The sequence below is a fragment of the Triticum dicoccoides genome, chromosome 4A (assembly GCF_002162155.2).
Source record: "Triticum dicoccoides isolate Atlit2015 ecotype Zavitan chromosome 4A, WEW_v2.0, whole genome shotgun sequence".
Lineage (NCBI taxonomy): Eukaryota > Viridiplantae > Streptophyta > Magnoliopsida > Poales > Poaceae > Triticum > Triticum dicoccoides.
The window spans coordinates 279,281,617-279,306,095 of NC_041386.1; positions in this window are offsets into that span (position 1 = coordinate 279,281,617).

The following is a 24,479-nucleotide window of genomic DNA, read 5'->3' on the forward strand; positions in this document are numbered from 1 at the left end:
ATAAACATGTAAATCGTTGTTCAGTTTCTAACTCCCAAGTAAGATATATATCAGGAACATATCTACCCTCAAATGGTGGAATATTCAATTTCAGTTTAGGAATATGGACATCATCTCGTACCTGAGGTGGTGGTGCAGGCCTACCATTACGAATATATACCTGAGGTCGACCTGCTGGTGGTGGTACGGGTGGCTGCACGTAGTGTTGATTTTGATCAACCTCATCCTCATAATCTCCCACATAATCATCCTCCTCCGCATCAGCAGTAGGAGCCACAGAAGTATCAACAGCAGCACCAACAGTTTGGCCAAACGCAAGAGGAACACGGCTTGCTCGGCGGAGGTCTGCTTCGCGACGTGGAGGTAGTCGTTGTTGTTGTTGTTGGAGAGGTGCGTTAGGTGCAGCGGGTGGTGGTGGTGGAAGACGCGCGAGCAATTCATTAAACTTGTTATCGAGCTTTGTTTCGAACGTCTTCTCAAGGCCAGTGATCTTCTCCATGGCCTCTTCAAAATTGTTCAGCACATCTTGCACCTGTTCAGTCATCATTTGCTGAAACTTATCATGAAGCTCCTTGTTCGATAAATTCTCCCAGTCAATCTCGTTGGCTTGTGATCCTGGCATGGTTAGCAGCAATAGAAACACACAAGAATATGATCCTACAGACTACGAACAAGTGGTGGTGGTGGGTGTCACAAATCCGTCAAGCGAATCTCAAATTCTTACCAGTTCTTACCCAGCAGCAGGCGGTGATCGGCAACCGTTGTAGTCAAAAACTCTCAAAGCTTGGATAGAGCGATTACCAGGGAGAGTCAAAACGCACGACGTAGATGTATGTGGAGCTGGGAAGGCTTATAATATGGTAGCAAAAAGGGCAGCAATAATCAATTCAGAGATGCAAAGTTGAATAAACGCTCAACGACGGTACTGTGCTGGTCCTAGGCTAGACTGTGCTAGAGACGCGAGCCTAGAACACTAACAAAATCACGGCGCGGCACGTAAACAAGGGAAAAGCACACTCTGAATTTTTTTTTTCGCTCTTTTTTCTTTTTTTTTGCGCTCTTCTTTTTTTTGCGCTGCTTTTTTTTTTGCGAAAAATCACTATAATGGCGAGTGTCTCAAAACTCTTCCTAGCTCAAACTGAGAGGATGGCACGAAATTTTTTTCGACCAATTTTTTTTTTTCGACTGCCCGGACCCAAAAACTGGAAACGGGTCAAAAAAAACTTCCTATAATGGCACCTGTCTCAAAACACTCAGAAACACCTAAAAATAGGATAGCCAGAAATTTTTTCGAAAAATGCGTTTTCGAAAAATTTTGGGCCTAAACGGAGCGTGGCTACCCGACTCCGGCAACCTACTCCGGCAAGGAAACACGAATCGGAATCTAGATGGATCCCGAAAACAAACCTAATAAGCAAGGAACTCGGATTGGTGGTGGATATATGGTGGTGGTATATGGCAGCGGTGGTGGTAGCGGTGGTAGTATATGGATATGGATCGGTGGTGGTATATGGACATGAATTGGTGGTGGTATATGGATACGGATTCGGAGCGGTGGTGGTAGATGGCAGGGGCGATGATGATGGTGCGGCGGCGGCGTGACAACTTATGACCAGAACTCGAAACTCTAAAAGACTAGACTCTAAGACCAGCAACTAGACACGACGATGCAACCGCAAATTCAACAAAGCAAAACCCTAAAAAGATTATGCAAGGCTCAGATTGGTTCGGATATGATGAACTAACCCTAATTTTTTTGTGGCTTTTTCGTGGACTATAGGTATGAAGAACAGACTCGATCTAAACTACGAAAAACTGTAAAATCTCACCGAGCAACCTGGAAATCTGATACCACTTGATAGAGGCAAAGGTGTCCCGTCTTTCAATGAGATGGTGGATTTCGCTTTGGTGGAAGTCGACTTTGACGATCCGACTACGAACGTGCGAGGACGTCGCGCCTTAGCAATCGCTAAACCAACTCCGAGAGGTTATTGACCACGCCGGAGCACGATCAACCTGACCACGAGGGTCTGTTTCCTGCGAGCAAACGAAGAACAAGCAAGAAACTAAGATTGCAATCTGGATATTGCGAATATAAGATGAAAGCTTTATTGATCAAGGTGGGGTTCTGTGACGCCTTTGTCTGGTCGTTGAACACAAACGAAGTACGCGAAGTTGCAGCTATGGCGAACTTTTAATCTAAACAAAACCCAAAGTCTAAACGATGCCCTAAGGGCTGTATATATGGCGGAAGAGGGGGGGAATTTCGTGGCCCTTGGTGGAGGGGTCCGAAATCAACCCTATCTCTTGTTTCCCCACACATACGGACTCTAAAAATAGCCTATACTTATGTATTTCGAAATTACATGGGCCTGGCCCAATAATAAGGTGACGCAGCACCTAAAATAGCCTCGGGACGAAATTTATGAAGTGGCATCTTGTATATTTCGTCCAAGGCTTCATGCACCCATTATGGTGGCTTCAAAGTCCTGAAATCATCACTTGTAACTCCGTTCTTGTTCCCCTTGCGCATGCCATCATCTCCATGCTTGTTCTTGCTCCAATGTTCATCCTTCTCCAAGCTAGGCCCTTCATTTGTAAGCAAAACAAATGTATCCAATTTAGGCAGCATCATATTCTCACGAACATTAGAATCATTACCAAGAAACGAAAGTACCTGGTAATTTAGTTGGCGTGCACGAGCTCTAGTAATTGGTCCAGTATGTATAGCAGCAGGGGCTGTGGGTGTAACAATTGTATTGATGTCCTCATCAGCAGTCGGAAAAAAAAAGCTGCGCAAAAAAAAAGAGCGAAAAAAAATTCCAGAGTGTGCTTTTCCCTTGTTTACGTGTCGCGCCGTGATTTTGTTGGTGTTCTAGGCTCGCGTCTCTAGCACAGTTTAGCCTAGGACCAGCACAGTACCGTCGTTGAGCGTTTATTCAACTTTGCATCTCTGAATTGATTATTGCTGACCCTTTTTGCTACCATATTATAAGCCTTCCCAGCTCCACATACATCTACGTCGTGCGTTTGACTCTCCCTGGTAATCGCTCTATCCAAGCTTTGAGAGTTTTTGACTACAACGGTTGCCGATCACCGCCTGCTGCTGGGTAAGAACTGGTAAGAATTTGAGATTTGCTTGACGGATTTGTGACACCCACCACCACCACTTGTTCGTAGTCTGTAGGATCATATTCTTGTGTGTTTCTATTGCTGCTAACCATGCCAGGATCACAAGCCGACGAGATTGACTGGGAGAATTTATCGAACAAGGAGCTTCATGATAAGTTTCAGCAAATGATGACTGAACAGGTGCAAGATGTGCTGAACAATTTTGAAGAGGCCATGGAGAAGATCACTGGCTTTGAGAAGACGTTCGAAACAAAGCTCGATAACAAGTTTAATGAATTGCTCGCGCGTCTTCCACCACCACCACCCGCTGCAGCTAATGCACCTCTCCAACAACAACAACAACAACGACTACCTCCACGTCGCGAAGCAGACCTCCGCCGAGCAAGCCGTGTTCCTCTTGCGTTTGGCCAAACTGTTGGTGCTGCTGTTGATACTTCTGTGGCTCCTGCTGCTGATGCGGAGGAGGATGATTATGTGGGAGATTATGAGGATGAGGTTTGATGAGGACATCAATACAATTGTTACACCCACAGCCCCTGCTGCTATACATACTGGACCAATTACTAGAGCTCGTGCACGCCAACTAAATTACCAGGTACTTTCGTTTCTTGGTAATGATTCTAATGTTCATGAGAATATGATGCTGCCTAAATTGGATACATTTGTTTTGCTTACAAATGAAGGGCCTAGCTTGGAGAAGGATGAACATTGGAGCAAGAACAAGCATGGAGATGATGGCATGCGCAAGGGGAACAAGAACGGAGTTACAAGTGATGATTTCAGGACTTTGAAGCCACCATAATGGGTGCATGAAGCCTTGGACGAAATATACAAGATGCCACTTCACAAATTTCGTCCCGAGGCTATTTTAGGTGCTGCATCACCTTATTATTGGGCCAGGCCCATGTAATTTCGAAATACATAAGTATAGGCTATTTTTAGAGTCCGTATGTGTGGGGAAACAAGAGATAGGGTTGATTTCGGACCCCTCCACCAAGGGCCACGAAATTCCCCCCCTCTTCCTCCATATATACAGCCCTTAGGGCATCGTTTAGACTTTGGGTTTTGTTTAGATTAAAAGTTCGCCATAGCTGCAACTTCGCGTACTTCGTTTGTGTTCAACGACCAGACAAAGGCGTCACAGAACCCCACCTTGATCAATAAAGCTTTCATCTTATATTCGCAATATCCAGATTGCAATCTCAGTTTCTTGCTTGTTCTTCGTTTGCTCGCAGGAAACAGACCCTCGTGGTCAGGTTGATCGTGCTCCGGCGTGGTCAATAACCTCTCGGAGTTGGTTTAGCGATTGCTAAGGCGCAACGTCCTCGCACGTTCGTAGTCGGATCGTCAAAGTCGACTTCCAACAAAGCGATATCCATCATCTCATCGAAAGACGGGACACCTTTGCCTCTATCAAGTGGTATCAGATTTCCAGGTTGCTCGGTGAGATTTTACTGTTTTTCGTAGTTTAGATCGAGTCTGTTCTTCATACCTACAGTCCATGAAAAAGCCACACAAAAAAAATTAGGGTTAGTTCATCATATCCGAACCAATCTGAGCCTTTGCATAATCTTTTTAGGGTCTTGCTTTGTTGAATTTGCGGTTGCATCGTCGGTCTAGTTGCTGGTCTTAGAGTCTAGTCTTTTAGAGTTTCGAGTTCTGGTCATAAGTTGTCACGCCGCCGCCGCACCATCATCATCGCCCCTGCCATCTACCACCACCGCTCCGAATCCGTATCCATATACCACCACCAATCCGTGCCCATATACCACCACCGATCCATATCCATATACTACCACCGCTACGACCACCGCTGCCATATACCACCACCATATATCCACCACCAATCCGAGTTCCTTGCTTATTAGGTTTGTTTTCGGGATCCATCTAGATTCCGATTCGTGATTCCTTGCCGGAGTAGGTTTCGAAAAAAAAAGAGTCGGGTAGCCACGCTCCGTTTAGGCCCAAAAATTTTCGAAAAAGCATTTTTCGAAAAAATTTCTGGCTATCCTATTTTTAGGTGTTTCTGAGTGTTTTGAGACAGGTGCCATTATAGGAAGTTTTTTTTGACCCGTTTCCAGTTTTTGGGTCCGGGCAGTCGAAAAAAAAAATTGGTCGAAAAATTTCGTGCCCATCCTGTCAGTTTGAGCTAGGAAGAGTTTTGAGACACTCGCCATTATAGTGATTTTTCGCAAAAAAAAAGGAGCGGAAAAAAAAATCAGAGTGTGCTTTTCCCTTGTTTACGTGCCGCGCCGTGATTTTGTTGGTGTTCTAGGCTCGCGTCTCTAGCACAGTCTAGCCTAGGACCAGCACAGTACCGTCGTTGAGCGTTTATTCAACTTTGCATCTCTGAATTGATTATTGCTGACCCTTTTTGCTACCATAGTATAAGCCTTCCCAGCTCCACATACATCTACGTCGTGCGTTTGACTCTCCCTGGTAATCGCTCTATCCAAGCTTTGAGAGTTTTGACTACAACGGTTGCCGATCACCGCCTGTTGCTGGGTAAGAACTGGTAAGAATTTGAGTTTTGCTTGACGGATTTGTGACACCCACCACCACCACTTGTTCGTAGTCTGTAGGATCATATTCTTGTGTGTTTCTATTGCTGCTAACCATGCCAGGATCACAAGCCGACGAGATTGACTGGGAGAATTTATCGAACAAGGAGCTTCGTGATAAGTTTCAGCAAATGATGACTGAACAGGTGCAAGATGTGCTGAACAATTTTGAAGAGGCCATGGAGAAGATCACTGGCCTTGAGAAGACGTTCGAAACAAAGCTCGATAACAGATTTAATGAATTGCTCGCGCGTCTTCCACCACCACCACCCGCTGCACCTAACGCACCTCTCCAACAACAACAACAACGACTACCTCCACGTCGCGAAATAGACCTTCGCCGAGCGAGCCGTGTTCCTCTTGCGTTTGGCCAAACTGTTGGTGCTGCTGTTGATACTTCTGTGGCTCCTGCTACTGCTGTTGCTGGTACCCAGGAGGATGATGAGTATGCGGGCGATTATGAGGATGAGGTTGATCAAAATCAGATCTACGAGCAGCCACCAGCACCACCACCAGCAGGTCGACCTCAGGTATATATTCGTAATGGTAGGCCTGCACCACCACCTCAGGTACGCGATGACGTCCATATTCCTAAACTGAAATTGAATATTCCACCATTTGAGGGTAGATATGTTCCTGATATATATCTTACTTGGGAGTTAGAAACTGAACAACGATTTACATGTTTACAATATCCTGAGGAGAGACGAGTTGCTGCTGCTGTTTGTGCTTTCACTAGTTTTGCATGTGTATGGTGGTCTGAACATTGTAGATTATATCCTATTCCAACTACTTGGGCTGCTTTGAAAACTGCTATGCGTACGCGTTGGGTTCCACCATATTATCAACGTGAATTGCTTCAAAAATTGCAGCGTTTAAGACAAGGAAAAAATTCTGTAGAAGAATATTATCAGGAATTACAAACTGGCATGATTAGATGTGGTATTGTTGAGGAGAATGAAGCTATGCTTGCACGTTTTCTGGGTGGATTAAATAGAGAGATTCAGACCATTCTAGACTATAAGGAGTATACTAATATCACTCGTTTATTCCATCTTGCTTGTAAAGCTGAACGTGAAGTGCAGGATCGACAAGCACTGGGGCGAACTAACTTTTCTGCAGGCCGACCTTCATCATGGACACCACGTGCATCTTCTACTTCAACTGCACCAGCACCTCCATCAGGTGCCACCTCCAGCCGTGATACAAGAAAACAGGCACAACCACCATTATCTGCCAAGAGCGCACCTGCGGGGCCTACACAGCGTTCTTCTTCTTCCATAGCATCAACAGGGCACACAAGTGATATTATTTGTCGTCGTTGTAAGGGAGGAGGTCATTATGCGAGAGAATGCAAATCTCCGCGTGTGATGATTGCTACCGCGGATGGTGGATATGAGTCCGCTAGTGACTATGATGAGGAGACTTTGGCTCTTATTACACGTGAAGAACATGGTGGAGATGATTCTGATAATGAGACGCAATACATGGCTCCTGAAGACGCTGACAGGTATGAATGTTTAGTTGCTCAACGTGTTTTGAGTGTGCAGATCACACAAGCTGAGCAAAATCAAAGGCACAATTTGTTCCATACCAAGGGAGTTGTGAAGGAACGTTCTGTGCGCGTCATCATAGACGGAGGGAGCTGCAACAACTTGGCTAGCATGGAGATGGTCGAGAAGCTTTCTCTCACCACAAGACCACATCCACATCCTTACTACATCCAATGGTTCAACAACAGCGGCAAGGTTAAGGTAACACGTACTGTTCGTGTGCATTTTAGTATATCTACATATGATGATTATGTTGATTGTGATGTGGTACCTATGCAAGCATGTTCCTTATTACTTGGTAGACCCTGGCAATTTGATAAAAATTCTGTACACCATGGTAGAAACAATCACTATACTCTTGTTCATAAGGATAAAAATATTACTTTGCTTCCTATGACTCCTGATTCCATTTTGAAAGATGATATTAATAGAGCTAATAAAGCAAAACAGGAGACGAATAAGAGTGAAAATCAGATTGTGGCAAAAGAATTTGAGCAACAAATGAAGCCTAATAATAAACCATCTAGTGTTGCTTCTGAAATTAAATTGAAAAGTGCATGTTTATTTGCCACCAAATCTGATATTGATGAGCTAGATTTCAGCAAATCTGTTTGCTATGCTTTTGTGTGCAAAGAGGCATTATTTTCATTCGAGGACGTGCCTTCCTCTTTGCCTCCTGCTGTCACTAACATTTTGCAGGAGTTCGCTGACGTCTTTCCACAAGACGTGCCACCGGGATTACCGCCTATTCGAGGGATTGAGCATCAGATTGACTTAATTCCCGGTGATTCACTGCCAAACCGTGCACCATACCGTACCAATCCAGAGGAGACGAAGGAGATTATGCGTCAAGTACAAGAGCTTCTCGACAAAGGTTATATACGCGAATCCCTTAGTCCTTGTGTTGTTCCTATTATTCTAGTGCCGAAAAAGGATGGTACATCACGTATGTGTGTTGATTGTAGAGGCATTAATAATATTACTATTCGTTATCGTCATCCTACTCCTAGGCTAGATGATATGCTTGATGAATTGAGTGGCTCTACAATATTCTGCAAAGTTGATTTACGTAGTGGATACCATCAAATTCGTATGAAATTGGGAGATGAATGGAAAACAGCATTCAAAACTAAGTTTGGATTATATGAGTGGTTAGTCATGCCTTTTGGGTTAACTAATGCACCTAGTACTTTCATGAGATTAATGAACGAAGTTTTACGTGCTTTCATTGGACGATTTGTGGTAGTTTACTTTGATGACATATTGATTTATAGCAGATCTTTGGAAGAACATTTGGAACATTTACGTGCTGTTTTTATTGCTCTACGTGATGCACGTTTGTTTGGTAACCTTGGGAAGTGCACCTTTTGCACCGACCGAGTATCTTTTCTTGGCTATGTTGTTACTCCACAGGGAATTGAAGTTGATAAAGCCAAGATTGAAGTTATTGAGAGTTGGCCGCAGCCCAAAACGGTCACACAAGTGAGGAGTTTTCTTGGCCTCGCTGGATTCTATAGGCGTTTTGTGAGAGATTTCAGCACCATTGCTGCACCTCTCAATGAGCTTACAAAGAAAGATGTGCCTTTTCTTTGGGGTACCGCACAGGAAGAAGCCTTCACGGTATTGAAAGATAAGTTGACACATGCTCCTTTACTCCAACTTCCTGATTTTAATAAGACTTTTGAGCTTGAATGTGATGCTAGTGGAATTGGATTAGGAGGTGTGTTATTACAAGATGGCAAACCTGTTGCATACTTTCCTGAAAAATTGAGTGGGCCTAGTCTGAATTATTCTACTTATGATAAAGAATTATATGCTCTTGTTCGGACTTTAGAAACATGGCAACATTATTTATGGCCCAAAGAATTTGTTATACATTCTGATCATGAATCTTTGAAACATATTAAAAGTCAAGCTAAACTGAATCGTAGACATGCTAAATGGGTTGAATTCATTGAGACTTTCCCATATGTCATTAAACACAAGAAGGGAAAAGAAAATGTTATTGCTAATGCATTGTTTCGTCGCTATACTATGCTTTCACAACTTGACTTCAAAATATTTGGTTTGGAGACCATCAAAGATCAATATGTGCATGATGCTGATTTTAAAGATGTAATGCAGAATTGTAAAGAAGGAAGAATGTGGAACAAGTTTGTTGTTAATGATGGATTTGTGTTTCGTGCTAACAAGCTATGCATTCCAGCTAGCTCCGTTCGTCTTTTGTTGTTGCAGGAGGCGCATGGAGGAGGATTAATGGGACACTTTGGCGTGAAGAAGACGGAGGACGTACTTGCTACACATTTCTTTTGGCCAAAGATGAGACGGGATGTTGAGCGTTTTATTGCTCACTGCACTACATGTCAAAAAGCTAAGTCACGACTCAATCCTCATGGTTAATATATGCCTTTGCCTGTACCTAGTGTTCCTTGGGAGGATATATCTATGGACTTTGTTTTAGGTTTACCTCGAACAAAGAAGGGGAGGGATAGCATATTTGTTGTCGTGGATAGATTCTCGAAAATGGCACACTTTATACCATGTCATAAAAGTGATGATGCTGTTAATGTTGCTGATTTGTTCTTTCGTGAAATTATTCGCTTGCATGGTGTGCCAAATACTATTGTTTCAGATCGTGATACTAAATTTCTTAGCCACTTTTGGAGATGTTTATGGGCTAAGTTGGGGACTAAACTGCTTTTTAGTACTACTTGTCACCCCCAAACTGATGGACAAACTGAAGTAGTCAATAGAACGTTGTCTACTATGCTTAGGGCTGTTTTGAAGAATAATAAGAAAATGTGGGAGGAATGCTTGCCTCATATTGAATTTGCTTATAATCGTTCATTGCATTCTACTACTAAGATGTGCCCTTTTGAAGTTGCGTATGGTTTCCTACCTCGTGCACCTATTGATTTGTTGCCTCTCCATCTTCGGAGAAGGTTAATTTTGATGCTAAACAACGTGCTGAATTGATTTTAAAAATGCATGAGTTAACTAAGGAAAACATTGAGCGCATGAATGCTAAATATAAACTTGCTGGAGATAAGGGTAGAAAACATGTTGTGTTTGCACCTGGAGATCTTGTTTGGTTACATTTGCGTAAGGATAGATTTCCTGATTTGCGCAGATCAAAGTTAATGCCACGTGCTAATGGTCCCTTTAAGGTGTTAGAGAAAATAAATGATAATGCATATAAACTTGAGCTGCCTGCAGATTTTGGGGTTAGTCCCACTTTTAACATTGCAGATTTGAAGCCTTATTTGGGTGAGGAAGATGAACTTCCGTCGAGGACGACTTCATTTCAAGAAGGGGAGGATGATGAGGACATCAATACAATTGTTACACCCACAGCCCCTGCTGCTATACATACTGGACCAATTACTAGAGCTCGTGCACGCCAACTAAATTACCAGGTACTTTCGTTTCTTGGTAATGATTCTAATGTTCATGAGAATATGATGCTGCCTAAATTGGATACATTTGTTTTGCTTACAAATGAAGGGCCTAGCTTGGAGAAGGATGAACATTGGAGCAAGAACAAGCATGGAGATGATGGCCTGCGCAAGGGGAACAAGAACGGAGTTACTAGTGATGATTTCAGGACTTTGAAGCCACCATAATGGGTGCATGAAGCCTTGGACGAAATATACAAGATGCCACTTCATAAATTTCGTCCCGAGGCTATTTTAGGTGCTGCGTCACCTTATTATTGGGCCAGGCCCATGTAATTTCGAAATACATAAGTATAGGCTATTTTTAGAGTCCGTATGTGTGGGGAAACAAGAGATAGGGTTGATTTCGGACCCCTCCACCAAGGGCCACGAAATTCCCCCCTCTTCCTCCATATATACAGCCCTTAGGGCATCGTTTAGACTTTGGGTTTTGTTTAGATTAAAAGTTCGCCATAGCTGCAACTTCGCGTACTTCGTTTGTGTTCAACGACCAGACAAAGGCGTCACAGAACCCCACCTTGATCAATAAAGCTTTCATCTTATATTCGCAATATCCAGATTGCAATCTTAGTTTCTTGCTTGTTCTTTGTTTGCTCGCAGGAAACAGACCCTCGTGGTCAGGTTGATCGTGCTCCGGCGTGGTCAATAACCTCTCGGAGTTGGTTTAGCGATTGCTAAGGCGCGACGTCCTCGCATGATGAGGACATCAATACAATTGTTACACCCACAGCCCCTGCTGCTATACATACTGGACCAATTACTAGAGCTCGTGCACGCCAACTAAATTACCAGGTACTTTCGTTTCTTGGTAATGATTCTAATGTTCATGAGAATATGATGCTGCCTAAATTGGATACATTTGTTTTGCTTACAAATGAAGGGCCTAGCTTGGAGAAGGATGAACATTGGAGCAAGAACAAGCATGGAGATGATGGCATGCGCAAGGGGAACAAGAACGGAGTTACAAGTGATGATTTCAGGACTTTGAAGCCACCATAATGGGTGCATGAAGCCTTGGACGAAATATACAAGATGCCACTTCATAAATTTCGTCCCGAGGCTATTTTAGGTGCTGCGTCACCTTATTATTGAGCCAGGCCCATGTAATTTCGAAATACATAAGTATAGGCTATTTTTAGAGTCCGTATGTGTGGGGAAACAAGAGATAGGGTTGATTTCGGACCCCTCCACCAAGGGCCACGAAATTCCCCCCCTCTTCCTCCATATATACAGCCCTTAGGGCATCGTTTAGACTTTGGGTTTTGTTTAGATTAAAAGTTCGCCATAGCTGCAACTTCGCGTACTTCGTTTGTGTTCAACGACCAGACAAAGGCGTCACAGAACCCCACCTTGATCAATAAAGCTTTCATCTTATATTCGCAATATCCAGATTGCAATCTCAGTTTCTTGCTTGTTCTTCGTTTGCTCGCAGGAAACAGACCCTCGTGGTCAGGTTGATCGTGCTCCGGCGTGGTCAATAACCTCTCGGAGTTGGTTTAGCGATTGCTAAGGCGCAACGTCCTCGCACGTTCGTAGTCGGATCGTCAAAGTCGACTTCCAACAAAGCGATATCCATCATCTCATCGAAAGACGGGACACCTTTGCCTCTATCAACTGCCCGGACCCAAAAACTGGAAACGGGTCAAAAAAACTTCCTATAATGGCACCTGTCTCAAAACACTCAGAAACACCTAAAAATAGGATAGCCAGAATTTTTTTTCGAAAAATGCATTTTCGAAAAATTTTGGGCCTAAACGGAGCGTGGTTTCCGGACTCTTTTTTTTCGAAAGCTACTTCGGCAAGGAAACACGAATCGGAATCTAGATGGATCTCGAAAACAAACCTAATATGACAAGAACTCGGATTGGTGGTGGATATATGGTGGTAGATGGCAGCGGTGGTGGTATATGACAGCTGTGGTGGTATATGGATACGGATTCAAAGCGGTGGCGGATAAGCGGTGGTGGTAGATGGCAGGGGTGATGATGATGGTGCGGCGGCGGCGTGACAACTTATGACCAGAACTCTAAACTCTAAAAGACTAGACTCTAAGACCAGCAACTAGACACGACGATGCAACCGCAAATTCAACAAAGCAAAACCCTAAAAAGATTATGCAAAGGCTCAGATTGGTTCGGATATGATGAACTAACCCTAATTTTTTGTGTGGCTTTATCGTGGACTATAGGTATGAAGAACAGACTCGATCTAAACTACGAAAAACTGTAAAATCTCACCAAGCAACCTGGAAATCAGATACCACTTGATAGAGGCAAAGGTGTCCCGTCTTTTGATGAGATGATGGATATCGCTTTGGTGGCAGTCGACTTTGACGATCCGACTACGAACGTGCGAGGACGTCGCGCCTTAGCAATCGCTAAACCAACTCCGAGAGGTTATTGACCACGCCGGAGCACGATCAACCTGACCACGAGGGTCTGTTTCCTGCGAGCAAACGAAGAACAAGCAAGAAACTGAGATTGCAATCTGGATATTGCGAATATAAGATGAAAGCTTTATTGATCAAGGTGGGGTTCTGTGACGCCTTTGTCTGGTCGTTGAACACAAACGAAGTACGCGAAGTTGCAGCTATGGCGAACTTTTAATCTAAACAAAACCCAAGGTCTAAACGATGCCCTAAGGGCTGTATATATGGAGGAAGAGGGGGTGGATTTCGTGGCCCTTGGTGGAGGGGTCCGAAATCAACCCTATCTCTTGTTTCCCCACACATACGGACTCTAAAAATAGCCTATACTTATGTATTTCGAAATTACATGGGCCGGGCCCAATAATAAGGTGACGCAGCACCTAAAATAGCCTCGGGACGAAATTTATGAAGTGGCATCTTGTATATTTCGTCCAAGGCTTCATGCACCCATTATAGTGGCTTCAAAGTCCTGAAATCATCACTTGTAACTCCGTTCTTGTTCCCCTTGCGCATGCCATCATCTCCATGCTTGTTCTTGCTCCAATGTTCATCCTTCTCCAAGCTAGGCCCTTCATTTGTAAGCAAAACAAATGTATCCAATTTAGGCAGCATCATATTCTCATGAACATTAGAATCATTACCAAGAAACGAAAGTACCTGGTAATTTAGTTGGCGTGCACGAGCTCTAGTAATTGGTCCAGTATGTATAGCAGCAGGGGCTGTGGGTGTAACAATTGTATTGATGTCCTCATCATCCTCCCCTTCTTGAAATGAAGTCGTCCTCGACGGAAGTTCATCTTCCTCACCCAAATAAGGCTTCAAATCTGCAATGTTAAAAGTGGGACTAACCCCAAAATCTGCAGGCAGCTCAAGTTTATATGCATTATCATTTATTTTCTCTAACACCTTAAAGGGACCATTAGCACGTGGCATTAACTTTGATCTGCGCAAATCAGGAAATCTATCCTTACGCAAATGTAACCAAACAAGATCTCCAGGTGCAAACACAACATGTTTTCTACCCTTATCTCCAGCAAGTTTATATTTAGCATTCATGCGCTCAATGTTTTCCTTAGTTAACTCATGCATTTTTAAAATCAATTCAGCACGTTGTTTAGCATCAAAATTAACCTTCTCCGAAGATGGAGAGGCAACAAATCAATAGGTGCACGAGGTAGGAAACCATACGCAACTTCAAAAGGGCACATCTTAGTAGTAGAATGCAATGAACGATTATAAGCAAATTCAATATGAGGCAAGCATTCCTCCCACATTTTCTTATTATTCTTCAAAACAGCCCTAAGCATAGTAGACAACGTTCTATTGACTACTTCAGTTTGTCCATCAGTTTGGGGGTGACAAGTAGTACTAAAAAGCAGTTTAGTCCCCAACTTAGCCCATAAACATCTCCAAAAGTGGCTAAGAAATTTAGTATCACGATCTGAAACAATAGTATTTGGCACACCATGCAAGCGAATAATTTCACGAAAGAACAAATCAGCAACATTAACAGCATCATCACTTTTATGACATGGTATAAAGTGTGCCATTTTCGAGAATCTATCCACGACAACAAATATGCTATCCCTCCCCTTCTTTGTTCGAGGTAAACCTAAAACAAAGTCCATAGATATATCCTCCCAAGGAACACTAGGTACAGGCAAAGGCATATATAAACCATGAGGATTGAGTCGTGACATAGCTTTTTGACATGTAGTGCAGCGAGCAATAAAACACTCAACATCCCGTCTCATCTTTGGCCAAAAGAAATGTGTAGCAAGTACGTCCTCCGTCTTCTTCACGCCAAAGTGTCCCATTAATCCTCCTCCATGCGCCTCCTGCAACAACAAAAGACGAACGGAGCTAGCTGGAATGCATAGCTTGTTAGCAGGAAACACAAATCCATCGTTAACAACAAACTTGTTCCACATTCTTCCTTCCTTACAATTCTGCATTACATCTTTAAAATCAGCATCATGCACATATTGATCTTTGATGGTCTCCAAACCAAATATTTTGAAGTCAAGTTGTGAAAGCATAGTATAGCGACGAGACAATGCATCAGCAATAACATTTTCTTTTCCCTTCTTGTGTTTAATGACATAAGGGAAAGTCTCAATGAATTCAACCCATTTAGCATGTCTACGATTCAGTTTAGCTTGACTTTTAATATGTTTCAAAGATTCATGATCAGAATGTATAACAAATTCTTTGGGCCATAAATAATGTTGCCATGTTTCTAAAGTCCGAACAAGAGCATATAATTCTTTATCATAAGTAGAATAATTCAGACTAGGCCCACTCAATTTTTCAGAAAAGTATGCAACAGGTTTGCCATCTTGTAATAACACACCTCCTAATCCAATTCGACTAGCATCACATTCAAGCTCAAAAGTCTTATTAAAATCAGGAAGTTGGAGTAAAGGAGCATGTGTCAACTTATCTTTCAATACCGTGAAGGCTTCTTCCTGTGCGGTACCCCAAACAAAAGGCACATCCTTCTTTGTAAGCTCGTTGAGAGGTGCAGCAATGGTGCTGAAATCTCTCACAAAACGCCTATAGAATCCAGCGAGGCCAAGAAAACTCCTCACTTGTGTGACCGTTTTGGGCTGCGGCCAACTCTCAATAGCTTCAATCTTGGCTTTGTCAACTTCAATTCCCTGTGGAGTAACAACATAGCCAAGAAAAGATACTCGGTCGGTGCAAAAGGTGCACTTCCCAAGGTTACCAAACAAACGTGCATCACGTAGAGCAATAAAAACAGCACGTAAATGTTCCAAGTGTTCTTCCAAAGATCTGCTATAAATCAGTATATCATCAAAATAGTGATAGAGGCAAAGGTGTCCCGTCTTTCGATGAGATGGTGGATTTCGCTTTGGTGGAAGTCGACTTTGACGATCCGACTACGAACGTGCGAGGACGTCGCGCCTTAGCAATCGCTAAACCAACTCCGAGAGGTTATTGACCACGCCGGAGCACGATCAACCTGACCACGAGGGTCTGTTTCCTGCGAGCAAACGAAGAACAAGCAAGAAACTGAGATTGCAATCTGGATATTGCGAATATAAGATGAAAGCTTTATTGATCAAGGTGGGGTTCTGTGACGCCTTTGTCTGGTCGTTGAACACAAACGAAGTACGCGAAGTTGCAGCTGTGGCGAACTTTTAATCTAAACAAAACCCAAGGTCTAAACGATGCCCTAAGGGCTGTATATATGGAGGAAGAGGGGGTGGATTTCGTGGCCCTTGGTGGAGGGGTCCGAAATCAACCCTATCTCTTGTTTCCCCACACATACGGACTCTAAAAATAGCCTATACTTATGTATTTCGAAATTACATGGGCCTGGCCCAATAATAAGGTGACGCAGCACCTAAAATAGCCTCGGGACGAAATTTATGAAGTGGCATCTTGTATATTTCGTCCAAGGCTTCATGCACCCATTATGGTGGCTTCAAAATCCTGAAATCATCACTTGTAACTCCATTCTTGTTCCCCTTGCGCATGCCATCATCTCCATGCTTGTTCTTGCTCCAATGTTCATCCTTCTCCAAGCTAGGCCCTTCATTTGTAAGCAAAACAAATGTATCCAATTTAGGCAGCATCATATTCTCATGAACATTAGAATCATTACCAAGAAACGAAAGTACCTGGTAATTTAGTTGGCGTGCACGAGCTCTAGTAATTGGTCGAGTATGTATAGCAGCAGGGGCTGTGGGTGTAACAATTGTATTGATGTCCTCATCATTATACCATGTCATAAAAGCGATGATGCTGTTAATGTTGCTGATTTGTTCTTTCGTGAAATTATTCGCTTGCATGGTGTCCCAAATACTATTGTTTCAGATCGTGATACTAAATTTCTTAGCCACTTTTGGAGATGTTTATGGGCTAAGTTGGGGACTAAACTGCTTTTTAGTACTACTTGTCACCCCCAAACTGATGGCCAAACTGAAGTAGTCAATAGAACATTGTCTACTATGCTTAGGGCTGTTTTGAAGAGTAATAAGAAAATGTGGGCGGAATGCTTGCCTCATATTGAATTTGCTTATAATCGTTCATTGCATTCTACTACTAAGATGTGCCCTTTTGAAGTTGTGTATGGTTTCCTACCTCGTGCACCTATTGATTTGTTGCCTCTTCCATATTCGGAGAAGGTTAATTTTGATGCTAAACAACGTGCTGAATTGATTTTAAAAATGCATGAGTTAACTAAGGAAAACATTGAGCGTATGAATGCCAAATATAAACTTGCTGGAGATAAGGGTAGAAAACATGTTGTGTTTGCACCTGGAGATCTTGTTTGGTTACATTTGCGTAAGGATAGATTTCCTGATTTGCGCAAATCAAAGCTCATGCCATGGGCTGATGGTCCCTTTAAGGTGTTAGAGAAAATAAATGATAATGCATATAAACTTGAGCTGCCTGCAGATATTGGGGTTAGTCCCACTTTTAACATTGCAGATTTGAAGCCTTATTTGGCTGAGGAAGATGAGCTTCCGTCGAGGACGACTTCATTTCAAGAAGGGGAGGATGATGAGGACATCAATACCATTGTTACACCCACAGCCCCTGCTGCTATACATACTGGTCCAATTACTAGAGCTCGCGCACGCCAACTAAATTACCAGGTACTTTCGTTTCTTGGTAATGATTCTAATGTTCATGAGAATACGATGCTGCCTAAATTGGATACATTTGTTTTGCTTACAAATGAAGGGCCTAGCTTGGAGAAGGATGAACATTGGAGCAAGAACAAGCATGGAGATGATGGCATGCGCAAGGGGAACAAGAACAGAGTTACAAGTGATGATTTTAGGTCTTTGAAGCCTCCATAACGAGTGCATGAAGCCTTGGACGAAATATACAAGATGTCACTTCATAAATTTCGTCCAGAGGCTATTATAGGTGCTGCGTCACCTTTTTATTGGGCCAGGCCCATGTAATTTCGAAATACATAAGTATAGGCTATTTTTAGAGTTCGTATGTGTGGGGAAACAAGAGATAGGGTTGATTTCGGACCGCTCCACCAAGGGCCACGAAATTCCCCCTCTCTTCCTCCATATATACAGCCCTTAGGGCACCGTTTAGACTTTGGGTTTTGTTTAGATTAAAAGTTCGCCATAGCTGCAACTTCGCGTACTTCGTTTGTGTTCAACGACCAGACAATGGCGTCACAGAACCCCACCTTGATCAATAAAGCTTTCATCTTATATTCGCAATATCCAGATTGCAATCTCAGTTTCTTGCTTGTTCTTCGTTTGCTCGCAGGAAACAGACCCTCGTGGTCAGGTTGATCGTGCTCCGGCGTGGTCAATAACCTCTCGGAGTTGGTTTAGCGATTGCTAAGGCGCGACGTCCTCGCACGTTCGTAGTCGGATCGTCAAAGTCGACTGCCACCAAAGCGATATCCATCATCTCATCGAAAGACGGGACACCCCGCCTCTATCACAAGCTGAGCAAAATCAGAGGCATAATTTGTTCCATAGAAAGGGAGTTGTGAACGAACGTTCTGTTCGCGTGATCATAGATTGAGGGAGCTGCAATAACTTGGCTAGCATGGAGATGGTGGAGAAGCTATCTCTCACCAGAAGACCACATCCACATCCTTACTACATCCAATGGTTCAACAACAGCGGCAAGGTTAAGGTAACACGTACTGTTCGTGTGCATTTTAGTATCTCTACATATGCTGATTATGTTGATTGTGATGTGGTACCTATGCAAGCATGTTCCTTATTACTTGGTAGACCATGGCAATTTGACAAAAATTCTGTACAACATGGTAGAAACAATCAGTATACTCTTGTTCATAACGATAAAAATATTACTTTGCTTCCTACGACTCCTGATTCCATTTTGCAAGATGATATTAATAGAGCTAATAAAGCAAAACAGGAGACAAATAAGAGTGAAAATCAGATTGTGGCAAAAGAATTTGAGCACCAAATGAAGCCTAATAATAAACCATCTACTGTTGTTTCTGAAATTAAATTGAAAAGTGCATGTTTACTTGCCACCAAATCTGATATTGATGAGCTAGATTTTAGCAAATCTGTTTGCTATGCTTTTGTGTGCAAAGAGGAATTATTTTCATTTGAGGACGTGCCTTCCTCTTTGCCCCCTGCTGTCACTAACATTTTGCAGGAGTTCGTTGACGTCTTTCCACAAGACGTGCCACCGGGATTACCACCTATTCGAGGGATTGAGCATCAAATTGACTTAATTCCCGGTGCTTCGCTACCCAACCGTGCACCATACCGTACCAATCCAGAGGAGACGAAGGAGATTATGCGTCAAGTACAAGAACTGCTCGACAAAGGTTATATACGCGAATCCCTTAGTCCTTGTGCTGTTCCTATCATTTTAGTGCCGAAAAAGGATGGTACGTCGCGTATGTGCGTTGATTGTAGAGGCATAAATAATATTACTATTCGTTATCGTCATCCTATTCCTAGGCTAGATGATATGCTTGATGAATTGAGTGGCTCTACAATATTCTCCAAAGTTGATTTGCGTAGTGGATACCATCAAATTCGTATGAAATTGGGAGATGAATGGAAACAGCATTTAAAACTAAGTTTGGATTATATGAGTGGTTAGTCATGCCTTTTGGGTTAACTAATGCACCTAGTACTTTCATGAGGTTAATGAACGAAGTTTTACGTGCTTTCATTGGACGATTTGTGGTAGTTTACTTTGATGACATATTGATTTATAGCAAATCTTTGGAGGAACATTTGGAACATTTACGTGCTGTTTTTATTGCTCTACGTGATGCACGTTTGTTTGGAAACCTTGGAAAGTGCACCTTTTGCACCGACCGAGTATCTTTTCTTGGCTATGTTGTTACTCCACAGGGAATTGAAGTTGATAAAGCCTAGATTGAAGCTATTGAGAGTTGGCCGCAGCCCAAAACGGTCACACAAGTGAGGAGTTTCCTTGGCCTCGCTGGTTTCTATAGGCGTTTTGTGAGAGATTTCAGCACCATTGCTGCACCTCTCAACGAGCTTACAAAGAAGGATGTGCCTTTTGTTTGGGGTATCGCACAGGAAGAAGCCTTCACGGTATTGAAAGATAAGTTGACACATGCTCCTTTACTCCAACTTCCTAATTTCAATAAGACTTTTGAGCTTGAATGTGATGCTAGTGGAATTGGATTAGGAGGTGTGTTATTACAAGATGGAAAACCTGTTGCATACTTTTCTGAAAAATTGAATGGGCCTAGTCTGAACTATTCTACTTATGATAAAGAATTATATGCTCTTGTTCGGACCTTAGAAACATGGCAACATTATTTATGGCCCAAGGAATTTGTTATACATTCTGATCATGAATCTTTGAAACACATTAAAAGTCAAGCAAAACTGAACCATAGACATGCTAAATGGGTTGAATTCATTGAGACTTTCCCTTATGTCATTAAACACAAGAAGGGTAAAGAAAATGTTATTGCTGATGCCTTGTCTCGTCGTTATACTATGCTTTCACAACTTGACTTTAAAATATTTGGTTTGGAGACCATCAAAGATCAATATGTTCATGATGCTGAATTTAAAGATGTATTGCAGAATTGTATGGAAGGGAGAACTTGGAACAAGTTCGTTCTTAACGATGGATTTGTGTTTCGTGCTAACAAGCTATGCATTCCAGCTAGCTCCGTTCGTCTTTTGTTGTTGCACGAGGCGCATGGAGGAGGATTAATGGGATACTTTGGCGTCAAGAAGACGGAGGATATACTTGCTACACATTTCTTTTGGCCAAAGATGAGACGGGATGTTGAGCGTTTTGTTGCTCGCTGCACTACATGTCAAAGAGCTAAGTCACGATCCTCATGGTTTATATATGCCTTTGCCTGTACCTAGTGTTCCTTGGGAGGATATATCTATGGACTTTGTTTTAGGTTTACCTCGAACAAAGAAGGGGAGGGATAGCATATTTGTTGTCGTGGATAGGTTCTCGAAAATGGCACACTTTATACCATGTCATAAAAGCGATGATGCTGTTAATGTTGCTGATTTGTTCTTTCGTGAAATTATTCGCTTACATGGTGTGCCAAATACTATTGTTTCAGATGTGACACTAAATTTCTTAGCCACTTTTGGAGATGTTTATGGGCTAAGTTGGGGACTAAGCTGCTTTTTAGTACTACTTGGCACCCCCAAACTGATGGACAAACTGAAGTAGTCAATAGAACATTGTCTACTATGCTTAGGGCTGTTTTGAAGAATAACAAGAAAATGTGGGAAGAATGCTTGCCTCATATTGAATTTGCTTATAATCGTTCATTGCATTCTACTACTAGGATGTGCCCTTTTGAAATTGTGTATGGTTTCCTACCTCGTGCACCTATTGATTTGTTGCCTCTTCCATCTTCAGAGAAGGTTAATTTTGATGCTAAAGAACGTTCCGAATTGATTTTAAAAATGCATGAGTTAACTAAGGAAAACATTGAGCGTATGAATGCTAAATATAAACTTGCTGGAGATAAGGGTAGAAAACATGTTGTGTTTGCGCCTGGAGATCTTGTTTGGTTACATTTGCGTAAAGATAGATTTCCTAATCTGTGCTAATAAAAGCTAATGCCACGTGCTGATGGTCCTTTTAAGGTGTTAGAGAAAACAAATGATAATGCATATAAACATGAGCTACCTGTAGATTTTGGGGTTAGTCCCACTTTTAACATTGCAGATTTGAAGCCTTATTTGAGTGAGGAGGATGCGCTTCCGTCGAGGACGACTTCATTTCAAGAAGGGGAGGATGATGAGGACATCAATACCATTGTTACACCCACAGCCCCTACTGTTACATATACTGGACCAATTACTAGAGCTCGCGCACGCCAATTAAATTACCAGGTACTTTCATTTCTTGGTAATGATTCTAATGTTCATGAGATTATGATGCTGCCTAAATTGGATACATTTGTTTTGCTTACAAATGAAGGGCCTAGCTTGGAGAAGGATGAACATTGGAGCAAGAACACACATGGAGTTGATGGCATGCGCAAGGGGATCAAGAACGGAGTTACAAGTGATGATTTCAGGACTTTAAAGCCGCCATAAGGAGTGCATGAAGCCTTGGACGAAATATACAAGATGCCACTTCATAATATTCGTCCATAGGCTATTCTAGGTGCTGCATCACCTTATTAATGGGCCAGGCCCATGTAATTTCGAAATACTTAAGTATAGGCTATTTTTAGAGTCCGTATGTGTGGGGAAATGATGAGGACATCAATACCATTGTTACACCCACAGCCCCTTCTGCTATACATATGGACCAATTACTAGAGCTCGCGCACGCCAACTAAATTACCAGGTACTCTTGTTTCTTGGTAATGATTCTAATGTTCATGAGAATATGATGCTGCCTAAATTGGATACATTTGTTTTGCTTACAAATGAAGGGCCTAGCTTGGAGAAGGATGAACATTGGAGCAAGAACAAGCATGGAGATGATGGCATGCGCAAGGGGAACAAGAACAGAGTTACAAGTGATGATTTCAGGTCTTTGAAGCCACCATAACGAGTGCATGAAGCCTTGGACGAAATATACAAGATGTCACTTCATAAATTTCATCCAGAGGCTATTATAGGTGCTGCGTCACCTTTTTACTGGGCCAGGCCCATGTAATTTCGAAATACATAAGTATAGGCTATTTCTAGAGTCCGTATGTGTGGACAAACAAGAGATGGGTTGATTTCGGACCCCTCCACCAAGGGCCACGAAATTCCCCCTCTCTTCCTCCATATATACAGCCCTTAGGGCACCGTTTAGACATTGGGTTTTGTTTAGATTAAAGTTCGCCATAGCTGCAACTTCGCGTACTTCGTTTGTGTTCAATGACCAGACAAAGGCGTCACAGAACCCCACCTTGATCAATAAAGCTTTCATCTTATATTCGCAATATCCAGATTGCAATCTCAGATTCTTGCTTGTTCTTCGTTTGCTCGCAGGAATCAGACCCTCATGGTCAGGTTGATCGTGCTCCGGCGTGGTCAATAACCTCTCGGAGTTGGTTTAGCGATTGCTAAGGCGCAACGTCCTCGCACGTTCGTAGTCGGATCGTCAAAGTCGACTTCCAACAAAGCGATATCCATCATCTCATCGAAAGACGGGACACCTTTGCCTCTATCAGAACCCCACCTTGATCAGTAAAGCTTTCATCATATATTCGCAATATCCAGATTGCAATCTCAGTTTCTTGCTTGTTCTTCGTTTGCTCGTAGGAAACATACCCCTCATGGTTAGATTGATCGTGCTCCGGCGTGGTCAATAACCCTCGGAAGTTGGTTTAGCGATTGCTAAGGCGCGACGTCTTGCACGTTCGTAGTCGGATTGTCAAAGTGGACTCCCACAGAAAACGATAGCCACCATCTCATCGAAACATCGGGACCCATGCCTCTATCAGAAATACTTAAGTATAGGCTATTTTTAGAGTCCGTATGTGTGGGGAAACAAGAGTTAGGGTTGGTTTCGGACCCCACCCTCAAGGGCCACGAAATTCCCCCCTCTTCCTCCATATATACAGCCCTTAGGGCGTCGTTTAGACTTTGGGTTTTGTTTAGATTAAAAGTTCGCCATAGCTGCAACTTCGCGTACTTCGTTTGTGTCCAACGAACAGACCAAGACGTCACAGAACCCCACCTTGATCAATAAAGCTTTCATCTTATATTCGCAATATCCCGATTGCAATCTCAGTTTCTTGCTTGTTCTTTGTTTGCTCGCAGGAAATAGACCCTCGTGGTCAGTGATGAGGACATCAATACAATTGTTACACCCACAGCCCCTGCTGCTATACATACTGGACCAATTACTAGAGCTCGTGCACGCCAACTAAATTATCAGGTACTTTCGTTTCTTGGTAATGATTCTAATGTTCATGAGAATATGATGCTGCCTAAATTGGATACATTTGTTTTGCTTACAAATGAAGGGCCTAGCTTGGAGAAGGATGAACATTGGAGCAAGAACAAGCATGGAGATGATGGCATGCGCAAGGGGAACAAGAACGGAGTTACAAGTGAGGATTTCAGGACTTTGAAGCCACCATAATGTGTGCATGAAGCCTTGGACGAAATATACAAGATGCCACTTCATAAATTTCGTCCCGAGGCTATTTTAGGTGCTGCGTCACCTTATTATTGGGCCAGGCCCATGTAATTTCGAAATACATAAGTATAGGCTATTTTTAGAGTCCGTATGTGTGGGGAAACAAGAGATAGGGTTGATTTCGGACCCTTCACCAAGGGCCACGAAATCCACCCCCTCTTCCTCCATATATACAGCCCTTAGGGCATCGTTTAGACCTTGGGTTTTGTTTAGATTAAAAGTTCGCCATAGCTGCAAC